This window comes from Lichenostomus cassidix, chromosome 3, assembly GCF_008360975.1.
Source record: "Lichenostomus cassidix isolate B80296 chromosome 3, HeHo_3.0, whole genome shotgun sequence".
Taxonomy (NCBI): domain Eukaryota; kingdom Metazoa; phylum Chordata; class Aves; order Passeriformes; family Meliphagidae; genus Lichenostomus; species Lichenostomus cassidix.
In genome coordinates this window covers 23,027,764-23,049,193 of record NC_139483.1, presented here as the reverse complement: position 1 = coordinate 23,049,193, position 21,430 = coordinate 23,027,764, and the positions used below count along the sequence as shown (strand labels likewise).

General features: G+C 40.7%; 1 long non-coding RNA gene across 1 annotated transcript in view; it reads left to right on the top strand.

The window, feature by feature from the left end:
• Nucleotides 1–4,124: 4,124 nt before the first annotated feature.
• Nucleotides 4,125–21,430, top strand: part of LOC146439283 (uncharacterized) — a 128,847-nt gene continuing 111,541 nt past the window's right edge. The window contains exon 1 of the long non-coding RNA XR_014851237.1: nucleotides 4,125–4,472. This is a non-coding gene — a long non-coding RNA (uncharacterized LOC146439283). The remainder of the gene's footprint in view (nucleotides 4,473–21,430) is intronic.

Sequence of the window (21,430 nt, the reverse complement as noted above, 5' to 3'; positions counted from 1 at the left end):
ATTTTTACCCTATGTCAGTTTTCATTTAGTCAGGGTTGTGGTCTAACACATATTAGAAGCTACCTTCAAGGGAAAGTGAAAGTCTTGTTTTTGTGAAATTCTTGGTTTTGTTTTTGGAGGGGTGGGTTTTGGTTTGTGTGTTTGGTTTTTTTAGAATCAATACTTATTATTCCAAGGAGTTCGATTTGGTGAATAAATGCATGCAGTGTGGATGGCCATAACCTTCCTGGGAAAAACAGGGAGCTTATAAGGAGAAAAATAAGAGCTAAATGTGGAAGTGATTAGTATAAGACCATGAGGAGCACTCATGTCTTCAGGAAACCATGTGGCCATTTGCATTTACATCCCCTCTAACACATTCATTGTTGAAGCCTAGAATCTGTCAACAGCATAAATCAATCCCCTGCACATAACATAGAGTTCAAGTTTAATATACCATCAAGGTGGAGCTCAGTTATCCCTGCTGTCATGCTGCTTTAAATAAGCAAATAGATGAAGCTAATTTAAATATCATCTGGTTTTAGAGAGGACAGAACTCTGTGCTTATATTGCAAAGAATTTGTGTTGGATTGGATTAGAAATAAGAGATCTGAGTGGGGAATTTTTTAAGTGAGGCAAAAGAGAAGGAGAGTGAAAACTGATACTGAGTTTTTATATAATGCATCAAAGCTTTGGCATGGTTATTGGCTTTATGAGTGTGCAACTCAATCTCCTACTGTGAATTAATTTCACCCTTGTGACAGAGCAGTGAGTATTGTGCCGCAGAGTTGGGCTTTATCTTTTGGGACATGGTGCATGAGCCCAAATTGATATGACAGATATATCCTGACTGTTGGGTTTGCTTGTTCTTTCCCTATAAGAGAGAATGGCCCTGTCATTTATGTTGTGGTGCAACTATATGAGGAGACTGACACAATTCAAGTAGGGATACAACTAGTGACATTTTACGGAGACAATTTTAGCACAGTTCATACTACCCTCTATGTCTGCTAGAAACTTCCGTAATTCCTCCCCACATTTTATAAGAGTTCTCCTGAAATATCAGGTGAATGTGAATGTTTCACCTACAAGCTGATGCACTTTTGAACTCAGAAATAGTTTTAATCTTTTTCCATTTTCTGCAGGTCAATTTCTTGACATTCCTGTTAGGCAGATGGAAAACTTTCCATTCATTTTTAGACACCATGAAGCAATAGAACTAAGGAAAAGATAAATTGTATTATTCTATTTTACCAATTCAACATTAACTTACACAGCATACCTATTTTTTAAATTATCCAAATAAAACTCTGTGACTACAGTTAAGTGTAGTTCTGTTTGTTTGTATTTTTTTAATATTAAATTGAAAAATACCTTTAATCACCTTAATTCCATTGTTCTTGGGCTGTGATGAAAAATTCAGTCCCTCTTGGCTGCTTACCTATCTCAGATGCTCATGGTAGTGTCTGATGGTGGATCCTCAGTACAATTAATTATTTACATTGAAGGGCAATAAGCCCATAGCCCCATATCCAGAACATTCAGCTGAGAGACCTCAATCCCTCTCCATTCTCTGGTTTATATCTCAAAAACTTCTTCCTAAAAAAAAAAAAAAAAGTCAGCAAAGAATCTAACACCACAGACTTGATGACAAGAAGGAGAGGCGAGATTGAAATTCAATATCCTGTTCCTAAAGAGCTGGTGGGAGAGACACTTTAGCTGAGAATTCCCACTATTTAGCTGGTTGCTGCAGTCATTCAAGAGCTGATGGTTAGTGAGGGAGGAATGGGAAAAACACCCTCTACTTCTCTCCCTATGTTCACTGACTGTTCTTAAAGCATGCATAGCAAATAAATGGGCATAATTGTCCAGCTGTGAAAGCTGCAAAGCATTTGGATGTTTCATCAAGCTATGGGTTCAGGCCTTATGTGCTTGTGTTGGACACTGCAGCCAGAAGCTGAAGCTGAGAGAATATGGGTATTTGTGGGGTTAGGGAAGCAGGAGAATCAGGACTGTGGGACCATGGCACCTGAAATAAAAGCTGCATGTCTGTGGCAATGACACACACACTCCTCACCAGTAAGAAAACCGGGTGAGCTGTGCTCAGTGTCCACAGCCCAATCACTTCCCAAACTTTGCAGTAGAAAAAAGCACTTCATTTTTTTCCATTGCACAGCTTTTGCCTTGGCCTCTGTCAGTAGTAATAGAAAGTTATCTCTTTTGGCATGTGTGGATTTGCTGCTGCAAACCTGTGTGTTCACCAGAGCTCCCCATGAGGAGCAGCATTAATCAGCGTTTGGCAGCTCCGTAGAGGACGCCAGTGCAGAGCGAGCAGCCAGCGGCACAGGCAGCTGGGCACCGAGGGGCTATCCCGTGGCTGATACGGGATGGAACTTTGCTGGAAGCAGGAGCACGCACCGGGCTGTCACTGGCAGCCCCAAGCTGCCTGTGTTCAGGGTGGGATGCTGGACAGGCTCCAGCTGCACCTCCTCATGGGCACAGAGGAGAGATGGTCCATTGGCCACTGCCTGCCTATGTCATTAATCACTTGCTAATGTGGTGCGTTTGCTTAAACTACTACCAAAAATAAAGACGAGACAATGACTGATTGGAAAAGGATTTTCTTTATCCCTAATGAGCCACATGGAAGAAAATCTCCTGAATAATTTATCAGCTGGCTAATGACTGAATACAGCTTTTATAATGCTGATGAAATGGTGCTAAATTCATCCCTGATATAGTCTATGGAATTTCACCAGGGAGCAATTTGGCCCAGTCGAGCAATTGCAGACATTTTTAACTGTTTCTGTATCAAAGGGGTAGTGAGTAAGTAGCAGCAATAGATGGAGTCTGTGGGCCCTTCAGATGGTTTGAAATGAGTAGGATTTTTTATTTGCTCGTTCCTGATGTTATATCTACAAATAATACCAGAAAAACTAATGAAGACACATTTAGAAAAGATTGCATGTAGCCCTTCATTCCAGACAAACGGTAGACACAGGAAATAAAAACCAACAAATCTAAAAAAAAATTTGCACATGGTGTTTATCTTCTAAAAGTAATTATTTGTTGTCATTTCCCTTTCAAGCACAAGAAACGTGACTTGTTATCTATCAGAAACTATTTTAAAAGGAACTATTTTGGTGATTATAAACTTGCAAGAAAATACAAACTTTAGTGATATAATACAAGAAAATGAAGTAAGAAGCAAAACCTCTTCTTGATCCTTACCCCCTCAAGATCTGGGTCCAAATTTTGTGAAAAAAATATGTTTTTGAGGAAAATAAGGGACCCTAAGACAAAAGAATTTAGTCAATTCTCCTGCTGCTTTTTATCAATGAAGGATAAAGAGCCAGGTGGGATTTAGGGAGGAAGATGTGGATATGACTGCTCAGGAAAAGTGGCAATGGCAAAGAGAGCTCACTTTGGCTTACTGGGAACAGTGAGAAGTCCTTATGATTGGGCTTTGCTGTAATAAGCATTGAGTGCACAGTAATTTTAATTTTAAAACTAATTTCCTGGTAATTTGTTCTTAATAAATACAAAAGTCACAGCATGGGGGAAAAGAAAGAGAGTCAGGCCAAACTTCATCTTCGGAGCAATTAGGATGTTTCCACCCCTACTGTGTCATGCCACTCTGCCTTAAACTGTTGCCATATATCAAGTACAAATTCTGGAAATCAGCTGAGTGCTCTGGAAGATGATGGATATTTCTGCTGTGAACGTCCACTGCCACAGTATTTCTGCCATAATTATAAGCGTGAGCTAAACATAAAGGCCAAATTTCATGTTATAGTAAAACAGCACATTTTCTGGGTTCAGAGTGAGCAGAGCAAAACCGCTGTCGTGTTGCAAGTTCTGCAAGCACTTTGGAGATGGCATTTATGGGATCAGAAATGACGCTTAGCGCATAAATTCGGCGTGACACAGACAGCAGGTCTGGCTCACCGCACAGTTGCTTTACGAAAGCTCCAAATCCTCCAAGTTTACAAGGATAGTAAATTCCTAAAACATACCAGTTACTAAGCCGGAGAATTAGACATTTACAGCTTGTGTTCCCCCACGGACATTCCCCGCGAACATAAATCCGGCCGTGCGTCACAGCTGCTCCCCTCGTGGGACACTTTCCTCGCCTCTGCGCGAAGACAAAGCGGCAGCGGCAAAGGCTCCATCAGCTCCATGGCATCCCTTCCAAATGCCACGGCTGGGGTGTGACCGGAGCCAGCTGGCCACGTTCTGCTGCCCCGGTGCCCCGCGCTGCTCTTGCTTTGGGTGAGAAATCCCTGCTTTTGGGCAAAATCCCAGCTTTCGGCGCCGCGGGTGCCTGAAGGGGCGCGCGGCGCGGCACTGCCCCCTGGCGGCCGCGCGGCTCCACTCCGCTCCTTGCCCGCCGCTGCGCTGATGGGCAAAGTCACATTTTACTGAGCAAAAACCCGAGCTCACAGCCACCTCCCCACGGCTTTCACCCTAGACCACTCGGCCGTGTATCCGAGGTCAGTTTGGAGGTGTTTGCATGTGTATTTACCGCATATTTCACCCAGCGAGCCCCTCGGGGCGAGGGTTAGATGCTCACAGCCGCCGGAGATGGGCTGGGCAAGCCAGGCCTGGTGCCGTGCGTCGTCACAGAGCCGCAGACTGATTTTTGAGGCCAAAAGGGACCATTAGACAATCTTGACTAATCTTTTGCATAGCGCAGGCTTCAGAGTTTGGCTCAGATTTGCTGTGAGATCTTCCCCAGAAAAGCATCTACCCTTGATACGACAAACAGCAAGAGGTGGGGAACTCACCACATCCTTTGAAGTTTTGCCACAGTAGTTTATCACTGTCACAATTAAAATGTGCTCCTGCAATATAATTTGATTTTTTTTTGTCTGGCTCCTGTGGCTGCACACAAGTCTCAATCATTCTGTCCTTTAAAGTAAGAGCCCTGGAACCCCTGTTTTTGTTTTTATCTGAAAGTTTTTATGTGACAATCAGCTCATCTTTCACTTTTTTTGATAATATGCATAGCTTGAACTTGCCAAGTCTCATTGTATTGTGCTTTCTCCAGCACACAAATCGCATTTGCAGCCTCTCCAATTTATCAACATGCTTTTGAAGTTACTCTGCTAAGTAGTGAGTATACAGAGTGGAATGTGTGGTGGCACTAGTGTTATCAAATACAATTAAGAAGCTGGAATTTGTTTACCAGATGCTGCACTTTGCAGTAGCATTGGCTACAACTAGGCTGGTAGTAGTTTTTTGGCCTTGAATTATAAATCTTGCATGTTTAAAAGCCAATATGTAGGATAAATACTTCCTGCCCATGCTTGGACTGCTACGTCAGAGTCCTGCAGGTGTCTGATCGCGAGGCTTGCAGACAAAGAGCTGTTCCTAAGGGACCACAGACTTTGGACTACACTTCAGTGCCTGAAATAGCTCAATGCAGATGTTTGATATGCTCAGCAAGGGCTTTTTAGGACTAAACAGAACCAGCAAACTGGGGTTTTGGTGTCAGGAGATGTCTATTGCTGTCTGATCTAGGGGAGCTGGTCTGTTTGGTTTTTGTGGGATGGTGTTCAGGTACCAGTAGCATTCAGGTACAAAGTTTGTCTTACAGTTCATAGGAGTACAAGACCACAGTTTGCTATATAGGCTTTAAAGTTGTAATTTGCTTATTTTACCCCATTCCTTCTGCACAACCTTTTCCTGCAGATTTGCCCTGCCCTTTCTGGGGTTGGGTTTTGTCTTGCCAGTGGTGTTCTGGGAGCATGTTGGTCACCTCTTGTCCTGATTTGATTTCCTTCTGTATGTAGTGCTTTCTGCTTTTTGCCCTCCTTATTCACCCATGTGTGTTCCTCTTGTTTCACACATTGTTCAGTGTACGTTTTTCTTTCTTCTCACCAACCTGTTTCCCATTCAGCTGTGGCACTTATATGCCTGAGCCTGAGGTGTCTGTTCAAGTCTATTCATCCTTCTTCTTCTTGCTCTTGTTTGAAAGTTTGCTCATTCCTTTGAGACAGAAGCTCCAGATATTCCCTAACTCCAAGACATTAACCAGGCAGTGGCCCATTCAGGCACCTGGATGCCAATAGCAGAATTGATATCCACAAGCCATCGGGAATAGAAAAGCATGTACACAAAAGTTTTGGGGGGTTGACTTGTTGCAGGACTTTGCTGAAAATCTAGAGGCTGACTAGAAATTTCAAAACTTCATTTTCGAGCACTGTGCTGTTGAAAATTCCCACTTGAACTCCTGTCTGTGATCAGATCAATGAAAGCAGCAGTTGGGGATATTTGACTGACTAGATTGAGTGATTTGTCTCCAAGCTGTTCCTGCTGGTTTGGGTCTGTATATGAGTGCGTAACACTTGAGAATCTGCTCATTTCTGGTCTTACTCAGTCATATCCCAAGATCTGTAAAAGAAGAGCAATCAACCCCCTCCCTTCTGCAGCATCAAAATCAGATGATAATGTGATTCCAGTTAAATACTTGCCTAGATAACTGCCTGATAACACCTAACTGGCTGGTGGTTCCAGCCAGAGCTGACTTGTTGGTTTCAGCAGTGCTTTCTGACGTGATGTTATTTGTGCCTAATTACATGTTGGTTCATGGCTTGAGTCCAGGCTCTCCCACCATCCTCACTTCCTGTTATTGCTCATATTTCAGCTTGGCTGCAGGCAAATCAACTGTGTTTTGTCAGGCAGGAAAAATCAAGCCCCACATGGGGACGAGCTTGACCCTGAACCATGCCCTGCCAGGCTCTCAGACCTCCAGGCTGTTTGGGCCGGTGACTTGAGCCACATTTGGCCATAGCTAACAAAGACACTCTGGGATATAGCTTGTGCAACTTCAGTGTGTGGCCACTCCCAGCTAACCAATTTCATGGGCTGTTTCTTGTCTGCTTACCAGAGTTGTCTCTTTCCATAAGAATTTCCAAAGTTTAGATGATCCCTTCTGCACTGAAAAAATGCAGTGGAGCAAGAGACAAAAGTTGTACTTTCATGGCTTTCTTATGCTTTCATAACTGCTACTTTTTATACCATTTCAGAGAATTTGCTCATTCTGACATTTCAGTGAAACACGGAAGATCAAATTGAACATCCCATCCTAGGGAGTTCGGGTGATAAATAGCTGAGGCATAATCTTTGTTATTTATAAGGTCAGCAGCCACCCAATATTTCTACGTGCATGTGACTAACATCAATATTTTGAATATCCAGATAGCCTGTACTCTAATGCACATATGTATTAGAGTAGGTTGCTTTTATGTCATATCCTCAGATCTGTAGGTTGCTTTTATATCAGCTGACTTACAGTACTCTATGCCTACCAGTCATTAATATCTTCTCAGTCTCTCCATAAAAGTAAATATAATGAGTAGAATTGCAACTACAGCTTCTGATTATGTGAAAAGCATGGACAAAGTCTAAAGATATTGTGCACATGGGGCATAGGCAGAAGAGCTTATAGAGGGCTGCTGTGCAGCAGCCATGCAGAGATGCATAGGAGAGGGTCTTGAGTTTGCTGCTTAGTCAGTGATTGCATCCTGATGCTGGGGATAGGATATGGAACAGGACAGTTGCCCTTTGCTTGGTCTTCCTCTTTTTTTCCCTGCTTTGTCACTAAGGAGACAAAGGTGTTGTGATGGAAGTATTGCCAGCATTACAAATGAGGTGTGCCAGTTAATAAATTACAGCGAACTTATTTTACTAGGGCTCACCACACTTTTAGGGAAGCATCAAATCCCATGGGGTTGCAGGGCTGAGGAGGGTAAAGGCAGTGGCAGGAGTCTGGAGAAGGTGAAGGAGGCTGAGAAGAAAGAAGCTGAAAGACAGAAGTGCAGATCCAGCCTACTTCCTGCCAGCTGTGCCTACACATCTGTACCTGTAAGGTCATCTCTGTACCTGTAAGAGAAGTAGCAAAGTGAAGGTTTACTTCATGTGAACAAAAATCTGATGTCAAATGGAAGGAGCATTTAAAAGCCTTGTACTTTCAACTGCTTACCTGGTGAACTGATTGTACCCAGAGCAGACCTTTGGCTTTTCTCTCCCCATCCTCTCTGTGCACTCTCACTTGCATGCACTGACAAGAAAGTCTTCAAGGTGGGCATCTGTTTGTACCAAACCCTGTGACCCCTTGTCAGCTTTGGGCTGCTGGGTCATCAGCATTAGACAGCTGTTCATTGGTAACTTGGTTTTGATTGAATCAAGAATAAATGAGCCAGATAAATATATGCAAAATGCTACTTGAATTTGGAGGACACAAAAGAATTTTTCAATAAGGTCAAGCAATCCAACTCTATATTCCCAGCTAAATGTAGAATCAGTGATTTCTCAAAAAAAAAAAATAGATCCTTTTACAAGGAGACTGATAGTAGTGCCAGATCACTGAAATCCCAACAACAACAACAAATATATTACAAAACCCAAAAAAGAGCTGGCTGAGGAGCTGAGGCCCAAGGCAAGCTGTGATTGTTTTGCCTTTTCTGGAGCTAGAAATACCTTTGTCTCAGAGGAAATAGAGCAGACATTCTTTGTAGCTGATTTCCTTCTGACTTCCTCTGTGCTAGAGATGCATGTTTTCCTAGAGCTTTTTGAGAAACTAAACCTTTCTGCTGTGATTTCACACTTCAGCAGCTTAAGTCCAGCTAGTTCTCAATGATATCAAATTTTGCTGATGTTAACAAAAAAGCCCTCAAAACCCCTACCTAAACTTCTCTTTACTTTTCCTAGCAGACCATTTCACCCTGTTCAGAATATTCATGCACTCCAGCTTGTGCTTTCCTTTATGACCAAGCTGAATACTTAAGTTGCTGGTGGCAAAGTTCATGTTTGCATTGTTTTCTCCACTGTTTAGTCTGGCATTTGTTTCAATATCACTGCTTTGTGTTAGAATTAGCAGGGAAAAAAGAAGCATATTTATGCAGTACAATAGGTTTTCATAATCATTTCCAGATGGCAGATCCCATCCTTCCTTTTCTTATGATTCACTGGAACTTAAAACACTGTGTGGAGTGGTCTGGAGGTAAAGAAGTAGAAATGAAAATCCCCTCAGGGAAAAGTTGGTATGACTTGCTTTTCATGAAAAATCTGTCAAAGGAAAAAGAAACTTAAAAAATAGGATCTGAATTGGTAATCACTAAGGGAGGAATTTATTATTTACATGGAGTACAGAAAATGGACTAGTAAACAGTGTGATGATAAGATCATCATCACATCATGAAAATGTAACAATTCTACAGTCTTTTCAGACCTTGTCTGGATGAGCCATTTAAAATCAAATGTATTAACATACTTTTTTGATGTAATTTTCTCTCTCTTTTAAGGAAAATATGAAATTTCTTGAGCTCACAGCAAAACACTTACCCAGGCTGAGTTAGCCAGGTGAGGCAGCAGCAGCTCCTGCTGTAAGATCCAGGGAGGTGAGCTCTGCTCCCATGTGTAAAGATTCATCCACAGAGTGCTGTTTGGATGACATCTTTCTGTTAGCTCATAGCTGCCTTTCTGAGGAGTATGTAAAAATCTCTTCCAGGCAGTGGAGATGATGAAATTCCCAGCTACCTTTCCTGTCTTTATCCATATGGACTGCACACCAATGTTTGGCTTTAGCCATGCCTGTTCTCTGGCACTTTTAAAGGGGAGATGGCTGCCTCTTGCCCTTGTTGGAAGATGTATCCTTGTGGGAGGATGTGAGCCCTTCATGGATGTGAAGAAGCAGATTACAAAGATAAACAATACTAGAGGCATTCAGCAGAGTGGGCTATCTGTGTGGAAAGAGGGACAGAAGTTCCTCCTCACAGTCCTGTTTGATAAAAGCCATTTAAGAAAATGTGTAGTTCCTTACTTCCAGATGTTAAAGAAATACTATCTCTTGGCTGTTCTTGTAGCTCTTGGCCTCTGACTTTCTAGCATTGATACCATAAGTGAATTTGTATTGGCTGGTATAGTGCCAAGAAATCAAGCTGAAAGAGACTTTGTGACAAAGTTGATTTATTTTTCTAATGAAAGTAATCTCCATGAGCTTCAGATGATGAAATGACACACAGTTGCCATCCTACTTTTCAGAGTTTGGCAAGGACTCTTTTCCTGATGTTATGAGGATGAAAAATGTATTTATTTCTACATGTGAGATTTATTTATTCCCTCTCACTTCCATCTCCCATTCATTTATCAGTCCAGGAAAAGAGCATGTCAGTTTAAAACAAACAAAATACTTGATACGTGGGTGGCTCCAGATTCACTGCAGATCCCTACAGAAGCCTTCTTTGTGAAATATGCCTGTTTGGATGTGGGGAAAGGTGAGGGTTTCATGGATTCCTGCTGCCCTCCATTTGGGTGACAGTGCTGTACTCTTTAATTGACCAGCATGATTCAGTATATTTTTGTTTCTGACTTGTTTCGTTTCATGCCTCCCATATGCTCAGTAGCACTATCCTCTTCAAATATAAAATTACCTCCCATTTAGCCTGCAGATGTATGTATTTTGCTTTGCCATCAGTGGGATATCCAGAGAAATTAAAGGGCTCTGTGTTTAACTCTTTTGCAATCTCACTTTTGCACAGGGGACATAATGGGCTGCCTGATGGATATTATAGAAAAATAATCTCAGTTAGCAAAGTCTGATTTGGTGATTTTGCAGCTGCTTGTGAACTGGGTACAGAAGTATCAGCCTGAAAGGAAAAATAAAAAGGAATGTAAATTCTGTACCGCCTTTAGTTGTGGAAGAAATGATTTGCAACATAGGCACAGTTGTCGCCCAAGAAAGACTCACTGTTTCTAATTTCTTGAAAGATACTTACTTGATAAATTTGTGGACTGTGTGTGGGCTCTTTTCGTCTTTTCCTGGCACAGATCCTGTTAAATACACAGAGGGTCAAATGCTCCTTTTGGTCTTCCTGCACGGAGGCCAGCTGGAGAGCTGTGGTGTAACGAAGCACACTTCTGCCTGTTACCTCTGCAGGAGCTGACTGGGGGCACTTGAAACCTGCTTTGCTCTCACTGACTGCAGCCCAGACCTCTCTCCCTCAACACACTGCCAAAGGGGGCTTTTTTGAGCAGTAGTGAACAAGTCTCTCTGTGCCATAATAGAGTTATTTTCATGTCCATGATCCAAGGCACTTCTGTCTTTCAATGTTATTTCAAGTCAGGTTACTTGAGGGTATTTCAAGTAGATGGGCTTGTAGAGTAATTTAGTGAAAGGAAGCATTTCCTGAAAGTAAGTGGGGAAAAGGCATTCAGTAGTCATCAATTTTTGGATGTTGTGGAATATATGCATGTATATCAGAATGGAAAAGGAAAAACTAAGGGAGGAGAGAGCAGTGCTTTTGTCAACAGGGAAGATGCTACTGAATGGTCCGGTGGGACCTACTGTCACTGGACACTACCCAAGTGTAATATGAAGGTACAGCTGGTATTTTTCAGCATTTAATGTATTACAATTGCTGCAAGAAATGTATCTTTCTGTGAATGCACCCTGCTATGAACTGTGAATTTGCCTAGGAAGTAAAAGGTATGTATCAAAGTGAGGACAAGAAGGAATTCAAGTGATATGCTAAAAAAATATTCACAGAGATAGTGAGAGTTCTGTTGTATGTTCTGGAGTATGCACCTTCATATTTCAGATATCTGGGTTGTGGATTTCTTTTTTTAAGGATGGCTGGCCATTGGGAGTTACCCAGTTTCTCAGTATCTTTTAAATTTAAAATGGCATCAGGAATAAAGTATCCCTAGAATATATTTGTTGCAGCGCACACTGGTTTTAAGAGCTTCCCCAAGGAAAGGGGAAATACTCTTTTCACAGTGCATGTATAGACACATCCAAAATGTAATTGTACAGCACTTTTGCTCCTCAGGGCATACCAGGGGTGAAGTGTGTTGGCACAGGAGAATCTGAGATCTTTTGCTGCAGGGTATTGTTGTTACTTTTTTTAGCAGAAAATCTCTGACCCTCAGATTTAAAACTTTAGTTATGGAAGGTAGAAGAAATATAAATATTCTCTATTAAATAAAAAATTCCCTGAAGTCTGCTGTGACTAACAATTGTGTAGGAAGAGACTACCAAAGAATGTGAGGGATAAGTGCTTCTGAGCAAACCAGGAGGCTTAATGGTCTGAGACTGCTACAACAATAAATATGCAATCAGTTCAAATTATATGGCAAACTCTTAAATATCATCAGTGTATTTTGGCATGAGGACTGAGTTTAAATGCATTAAGCTTTTCAGTGAGTAGTAATAATATGGCATTAGAACATTAAGAACAGGATGAGCTTTGCCAAACCTTTGCTTTAGCTCTTTGCCTAAGGGCATGTTTAAAAGGTAATTTCAATGTGGTTTTAACTGGCTGCAGTGCTAACCCAGGAAGGGTGAGGGAAAATCTGGCAAGGGCTCTTGAAGTTTTGAGGCCTTAGGTTTTTGGATTACTGTCATAGTGGGATGCAGCTGGATTATTATGTGAGCAGGGCTTTGTTGCAGCTTGCATGGCTGTGAACATGTGAAAGGATTTTCCCAAAAAAAGGAAAAGCAGCAAAATAATATATATATAGTACTAGTGTGCGTACGCATGAGCCAGAAGCTTTTATAGAGCAAAAGATAGCCCTTGTGCTCCAGTACCTGCCAATTCTCCAGACTGTGACTCTGCCACATGAGGCCTCTTTAGAAAATACCCTTTTTAGTCTTTAGTTGCAGGCAGGATCCAAGTAACCTCTGGATCTGATAGTGGGATAAAAGCTATGATTCATCAGATAGTTAAATGCATAAATTCTCTAATGAATAGAATCAGAAAGAGACAGAAAAGGGGGTTGAGAGGGGGAAGGAGGTCTGGCCTCCATGGCACTGTGTCTATTCAATGTTAAAGAGAAGCAGTTTCCAAGACATTTTGTAGCCAGAGGCTAACACAGCCTTAGGCTTGAGGCTGTGATTCAGAATAGCTGGCGCTAGCCTTGGGAATACTACTCCAGAAGATTCTTAAATTGGAAAACCAAATCCCCAACTGAAACATGTTTTGACCTTTTTTTTTCTCTTTTTTTCCCCCAAGTATTCCTGTTTTCTTTCCATCAGGTTCTGCTGTCAAAAGTCATCTAGGGGTGATCACATCTGCTGTTGTGCAAAATTTCAAATTGATGTTCTACATTTTAAAATTTAATCAGGTTCAGGTTGTGCTTTAGTTGATTTACAGAGTGAACTGTCTCGTGACTGATGCAATTGTTGACTGTTTTTTTATGATAATGGTGGATGTAGTACTGCTGTTATTCAAAGTAATTCCCATGGTCTAGTTATCTCAAAACTTCACTCGAAACAACTTCTCCAAGAAACATTTCCAGAAAATCAAAGTTTATTTTTTTAATGGCTTAGTGAAAATACTGTAAACGTCTTAGCTAATGGTTCCACACAGAATCTCAGCACTCTGCATTTGCAGCTGGCTCTACCACAGCTTGAACTATTTGTACTGATTGGCAGCTTCTTTGGGTGTTGTTTTTTAGCTGACTTTAATAAGTTACTCTACCAAGACTTTGAAATGTTGGAGAGGGACCTAAAAACCACCTCAACGCTTCCAGCCTGAACACTCAGCAAAAGGAGTCCCAACACCTCCAGTTTTTATCCATTTAGATCAAGTGAATTGAACTGAATTGAATTGAATTGAATTGAATGTAGAAGTTCCATTGCAGCATTAGTTTATTTATTGTGAAATCCAAATTTCCCTGTAGGCTATTGTATTCTGAGTATTTTATTCTTCCTAGTTATTCAGCAAGATGAGATATTTTTGTGTTATCTTGAGGAGTTTTCCTATATGTGTCACCCGACAAATGGACAGGCTTCACCTGGCGTTCCTTTAGACAGACTAAATTAAATGCTCAGTAATATTGGCAGAGCAGTCCTCGGGACATAGAGTCAAGAATGTCTCATAATTTCTAAAATTATTTTGGATTCTTATAGGATGTAAAAGCCTATGGAAGTATAGGCCATTTTGGAACTGCTGAAGCCATGTTGTACATAGAACTCATTTTCAGATACTTTGGAATTTTTAGAAAATTTTCCATTACCTGAAGGTAAATTTGTGTGTAATTCTTCCATTAAATACTGGATGCATGTTTTTATAAAGTCTAAATTGGTGCCAAATACTTTTTTTTAAAGCAAGCTCTTTTACATGAGAGAGCTCAAGCATTAGCCAATGCCTCTGCAATCTACAGATATTAGATATTTCCTTTGAGTTCTAATTTAGAGAATAAAATGTCATGACTTTTGCAACATTCTCTTATGGTGACAGTTTGACTTGCTGCTTCTGTAGTGAGAAGTCCCTTGAAATAAGTCCCAGAGCATAAGACAGTAAAATAAGATGTAATAATGAAAAGCACAGATTATGTTGCTCTCCAAGCCTTAGCTTTTAATTTCTCCACTTTGAGGTTAGTGTTTTAAAATTGCTTTTTATAGTGATATCTATAAAGATCATGTTTCTACATCTGTCTCTCTGTCTGTCTGTCTATCTATCTATCTGTCATGTTTGGTGAATCAAGTATGCAAACACTTGACCTGAAAAGAGAATACTTAGATATTTCATGGACTATTCAGTACAGCCATAAGAACATTTCATATGAGAACATATTGTTCAAAGCTGTAAAAAGAATAACATATATCACAAAATGACAGAATAAGGGCATTACTGCAGAAGCAACATAAAGAACAAGGAGGATGACATGCCAGAGATGATGTACAGATACCAGAACTCTGCTGTAATGGATTTTTTTTTTGCCTGATGAACACTGTACATCCAGTTTTCTTCCACAAGGTCCGGATTACATTCCTTTTTATTTATTTTTTTTAAACACCACATCTGGGTAGACAGGATGTTTTGGATGTTTTTGAGGGAAAAAAAAAGCTTATTTTTGTTGGAAAAATGTCTGATGCCTTATGCTGCAAGGAGACTTCTGTAGCTACACATCTTTTGTGGCTGCAGCCTCTCTGGGGCAATATCTCTTATGTCCTTCAGTATGTAAGATATACATTGCACAGTGGGGCTTTGCTCATGGTTGCTCATCTTTTGCTTTGTCTGCTTTGTGTCTTTTAATGAAATATGGAGTCTGCTTGTTTGGTGTGCTGTGCAAAGAGCTGAGACAGCCTGTTCCAAAAGAAATGTGTGAAATGAACTCCCTCTTGGGGCCTCTGATGTTTGTTCTTTCTCACATGTTTCCATTTTATCTAAAATAAGTAATTTGGAGTAAAGGCACACAACAGTTATTTGTGCATGAAGAAATTGGTAACTTTCTGGATTTTTAACTTCAGTGAACAGAGATTTTGTCACCCTTTTTGTCTTGCAAATGAAGCCAAAGCAATTATAATATGTTTCTTAGAACACATCATAGAGCATCCACACCTTACCCTGTAATGACCTGAAAACAATTATACAGGTGAAAGAACCCATCTGAAAAGCCTGAGAGTTTCATCATAATGATGGCCAAGCCAGAAAAGCATGTGTTTCACAGGTATGTGGCCTATCTGTGAAAAACACAGCAAATTCCAAATTTTTCATGGTATTTTGCCTTTACAATCAAGTCATTAAAAATGCTCTTTAAATCAATTCTTCTCTGGTTTTGTCCTCAGCTGTTCATCAGAAATTATATTCCACTTTTCCCCAATTAACCTGAATTCATTGAAGGCAGTTCTTTTCTAGGCTGTCTGAATCTGTACTCTCTTCTTAGGAAGAAAAGCCACTTTTCACAGCTTGCCACTCAAGTTTTGGCAAAAGGTGAAATTGCAGCCATGAAATTTTTTTGATCTTTTTGTCCTCCAATTTCATTTCAGCTACATTCATTCTGCTCTAGGACACTTGCAGAAGTTACTGAAAAGCAAATGGTGCATCAGCTATTTCAAAACTGGAGGTTAAGTAAGCAAGGCAACAGTTTTTGTAAGTGTGAGAGATAGGAAATGAAACAGATTTAAGGAGATTTCAGCAACACTCAGACTCAACCAGCTGAAACAGTGGCTGCAGCAAACAGCCAAATTCAAGGCAAGGGACAAAGATAAACGGTGACCTGGTGGTGATGGATGAGCTCTGGTGAAGTTGATGTGGTGCCTACTTACAATCATCTGCTATTGGACAGATTGGAACAAGTAAGGAAACAAATTTAAAAGCAGAGACCACTCTGAGGTGTTGAAACACTCCCTGCAAATGCCCCATTTCTCTCCCTGAAGCTGCAGTGCTCCCAGTGTAGGTGCTGACAATGATGGCAAAAGGCAGAAGAGCAATGAAGCCTTGACTTCTGTACAGCATTGCTCTTGTCTGCTTTATCCTCATGCCATTTCCAATGCTAGTGAGGCCAATCCCCCTTCTGAACATGTTGGCAGAATGTTTTTCCTCCCATTTCTTCCAATCTGAATCTTCTTGGAAGACATAAGGAATAACTTCTGGAGGAGGGGGAGAGAGAGAAATGAAAATGCATATTTGGAAAATCCTTCACAATTTTCATTACATTTTCTTAAAGAAAAGAGAGAGTGATGAAAGACAAAAGGGCAAGAACCTGGTGTGGACTTGAACTGAGTAGCACTCAGATTCATTCCTGGGAGGAATATCCAGGTGGATGTTGAAGCACTGCATGAAATAAAGGATATCTGCAAGTGATTTGCTATTGAGTATACAGAATCGAGCTTTATTCCACTCAGTGATGTATGGTAAGGACACCTGGTGAGCATCTGGAAAAATTTAAACCAGGAGGGGCTCTAGTGCATTCTTTCAGATACTTTTTGCCTATTACCAATTCCTCAGAAATTGTTTCCTGTGTGTGCTTTGTTTTTAAATGTATAGAAATTACAGTTCGCTTTCCAGATCTCCGTTTTGGCAGTTCAGAGAGAGGAAAAAGGTGTACAAGAATAGCTTAATAAGAGTTGACTCTGAATCTGCTCTGTAGAACTTCACAAGTGCCAAGCAAAACACAATGACATGAACTGATAAGAGGGCATGAATGAAGTAGGAATGTTGACACTCACAAATCCGGGCTATTTGTGCCATTAAGATTAGGGGAAGTTGTCTTAACTGGGGGTATCAGTGTGTCCTACTTATAGCAAAATGACAAAGAGATGCAGAGTGTGGAGACCTCCTTCTACAGCAATATAGTAATATTCCTACAGGAGAAACATAAAGCAGCTTAGGAAGGCCATTGTGTATGCAGTTGGTGCAGGGTTTTAAAGAAGTTTAGTTTTCAGATGTAGTTAATGTGATACAGCCCTGCAGAGAGTTGGAAGGAAATAAATCTCTCCAGGTATTATCCAGGAGAGCTTATTCCTGGTGACATTACTGCCTCTGACCTAGGAGCTGCTCTGGCAGTAGAAAGGCAGGGTGGTGAAAATCTAATAGAAAAAGCACAGTTTGTCCAGAGAAAGTCTTCAGCATTGAGATTTTCAAGGCATAAGGCTTGTCCATTCTTCAGTTCACCAAACTGGGCACAGGACACGTGCATCACTTTGTCCAAAAAGCTCTCCTGAGACACAGAGGTGGCTTTTGTGTTAGCTCCAATTATGTTTGGCAGTACATGGGGTTTATGAGCAACAAGATTACTGTGGGACAAGAAATTTTTTTAATTAAAGTATTTAGTCTCTGAAGCAATTGTTTCATGATTGCCTGGCGAGGACAACTCTGCACCAGAGCTTTTCACTGGAAGGCAGAAACAATTCTCATGTGAGTGGTAAATACCCTGCTGTAAAAGACTTGACTTTCGCTCAGTTTTTAGGGATTGTGTGCTCTCAAAATAAAGCAATGTGTCTTTCATAATGTTATGACACACAGAAGAACTGGGAACAAAATTATCTTTGTTTTCTGGCCACAGAAATGTGACATGGGCTGAGGTTACAGCCAGTGACACTTTATTCAGTGGCTCTTATGGTTATTGTTATAAAGCTTTATCCTTGCTATCATCAGGATGGTCTTGAATTAATTTTTTCCTATTCTTACAGTGCTGCAGCCAACAAGGCCCCTATCATTCTGTCAGACTTTGGAATTGTATTGTGTGGTTTCAAGCAGATTCTGTGAGAACCTTTAGCACATATAGAAAATTTTCTGACTGCTTAGATTTATTGCAGTCTAAACCAATACCATGGTTCAAAAAAAAAAAACCCAGAGAGTATGCAGCTGCATGTTTGCAAACTTAGCAAAATGTATATATGTTTACAGATTATTAAAAAAAATTTGGTCATTTCACTAAGGCTATATTTACAGGCCACCAGGCACTTTCCTCTCTCCTGAGAGTTTGGATATAGTCTTCAAATGATCTTTAGCTTTACAAGGCATAAAAATATATTTGGAGCTAATACAGGCAGATTCCTGGCAGGGTTTTTCTTCGCTGTGCCCTACGTAACTATGAGTGCAAACCAGGGCCAATGTTTTTGGCTGTGAAAAGGAGAGCTTATGAAAACAATAGCACAATGTTTTGTTCAGGGTGTGTGGCCATAGTCAAGTTAAAAGAATAGCAAAAGTATAATAAGCTGTCTGTACAAAGAATTTGCCGAAATAAAATGGTCATTTTTAAAGAGATAATATTTGCAATAGGATTGGTCTATATGTTCAAGAATAATTATTGCATTAAATGAGAAAATGAAAGATCAACCACTGTTACAGATTTCTGAAGTGTTACAGTCAAATTCCCATCTCTGTGTATGAACTTGCTCTGACAGATGAAAGCAAGGCAAGATCTCTCCTTTTGCAATTCTCAGTAACATCAGAGCAGCTTGCTGAAGACCAAGGCACCATCCAGCCTGCAGATGTCTGAACCTCTGTCCACCAGGATCCAACAAGCACATCCCTGCTGCCACATGCCATAACACTCCTCTTCCTCAGGGGACTGCTTTGATAAGGTGGTGCAAAGCAATGCCAAAGTGGCACTCTCACTGAAAACAAGAAAATGACTAGGAATGGAAAGGTCCATATTGCTCCACAAGAATAGCAGCAGGTCATTTATCTCTAGGGCCTTCTTCAAATGTTGGCATTTTAAGTAAAGAATTTGCTCTTCCACAATTAATCTAATCCTATAAACAACCAGTATCAAGATCTGGTGGATAATTCTTATCTTGCAACATAGGAGAATTCAAGGAAAAAAGAGAAATTGGGTAAAAAGATTAACTGTTATGGTATGTTCAAGGAGAATGACTAATTGAAATATGGCCCAATATATCCTAATATTGATTAGCAGTGAAAAACAGTTTCTTTTCTATCACTATGATATCCTGCACCAAGAAAGAGTATCTCCTGATGTGGTGGCAATTAGTTACAGTGGAATAAAAGTTGCATGTACATTTAAACAATTCTCTCAGTGGTTTGCACTGAATTATTTGCTTGGATGAGTAAAAGTACATCATCCTTTCTGAACATTTCTTGACCTGTTTGAAAGTGTGTTTCTTCTTAGAAATATCTCAATTTTATTTGATATGAGTTCTTTGCTATCTGCCATAAGACCTTCTGGCACTAGAAATTTATTTTGCAGAATGATTAATAAGGTTGAATGTTCCAGTTTTTCCACACAGCAAATGGCAATACCCAAATTTGCTTCAAGGTGCACACTATCACACAGTGGTAATTTCTGCAGAGTCTGCTCTGCCTGCTGCTAGACCAGCAAGGAAGCAGGGTAACGTTGAATACACACTTTTCACCTGCCTGCCTGAGGACAGACACACCAACGCTATCTGTAACTGAGGACATCTGGATATCTGACAAATGGAAATGTTTTGAAATATGTGGCAAACTGCCTATCAAACAGGCAGCAGCAAGGTTTTACTGATATCAGGCTTTAAGCCCCCCTGGACTTTTGCATCAGCCCCAAAATGCAGCAGTTGCAGAAACACTGAAGAAGCAGCACGCCAGGCTGAGAGCAAGGATGGGAAGCAGCAGCACTGCTAGGCACTTGGAGGCAGAGAGGGAATGAGAGAATGGTGGGCAGTTGGAGGTCTGGACATGCTGACTCAAGCTGCTGTGCAGCCCAGAATGATCTCTTCACCAGAACTGTCCTTGGCTTCCCTCAGCAATGGCAGGTTTCAGAATGACATTGCACAAAACCCATCCTTGGATCAGGTTAACTTTTGTCATTGCTACCTATAGCAATAAAGGCATAGGAAAATCTGTGGGAAAAAAGTTATGAGATCCCGCTCTTGAGGGATTGTACCAAATATGCCTTAATTCGTGGAACAGCCATGGGGATCCTGGTGGGACTAATGGTATTTGTTTGGCCATGTGTTTGGGAGAAAAACAGATTAAAACATTGTTACTTCTAAAATAAACCAAGAATTTATGTCTCTTTCTTACATCTCTTACAAAATAAGCCAAAACTCTTTGAAACACAAAGTCAAAATAGGAAAAGTCAAAATAGGAAAGTCAAAATAGGAAAAGTCAAAATAGGAAAGTCAAAATAGGTTTTTCTATGATTTCCTCTGTTCTCTCATTTGAAAGCAATGTTTCTGTTAGCTTAAGTGTACTGGTTGTTTGTATGATAGGAGCCAGCTGCCAAGAGTCTGTAAGGATTGACAGCAATTGGAGAGAAAATTGGGAGAGGAAAAAGAGGACTATGCTTCTTCAACATTTTTAATGAACCTCATCAAATTTAGAACAGCAAATGCATGTAGAGACTTGTTATTCAAAAGCCTACATTGAGTAGTTAATGGTAAAATCATTATTTATTTAGAAAGGCAAGACTGGGTTCATTTACAGTTCAATATCCACTTGTACATTGTGCTTTCTATTCAGGGAAAGTAATTTCTATCTGCAGTATAAATTCAGTATAATTAGAAAATTGTCTTGTGCAATCATTTGGGTCCTAGTTTATCAGGAAAAGCCAAGATGCTTTTGGCATCTGCAGGAGTTCTTAGCACAGAAGAACCTTGGCCTGGTTCTTACCTTCCATTGCCCTCCTAGCAGATGTCTTTTATGGAAGCAGCAATATCCTCAAGGGAGTTGCATGGTCTGAGGAGCAGTCAATGAATGCTCCAAGAAAAGCTTGTGTGAATTGAGTAGTGTGGTGGCCCCTCCAAAGTAATCACAGTGCCATGAGCAATGTCCTGAGGTGTATATATTAATTAAAGATGGTCTTGCAAATCAGTGAGGCATCCTTCACATGGTTAGACAGACCAAGAGCAGTAGCTCTAGCTGCTAAAAACCTGTGTTTTGCTTTACACTCAGCTCTTCTAGACAAAAAAGAAAAGTGCATTTACCCCCTCTCTCAATGGTATTGGTTTTGTGGATTTTAAGCATGGAAGAGCTTTCTTGGAACAGGTTGTCACCTCATAGAGGCTGCAGAGGTGATGAGGGAGCTGCATTCATCCCCTTGGGGATATCTCCCCTTATGTCTGGTGTGGGGAAGGCATCTCTTTGAGTGGCCCCTGCTGCTTGGCTGGAAAAGGACTGCACCACACCTGCGGCTTCTCACATGTTGCGTGCAAGTGTTACAAAATGCAAAGAGAAAAAATGCATTGTGTTCCAAATGACCTCTAGAGTTGTCC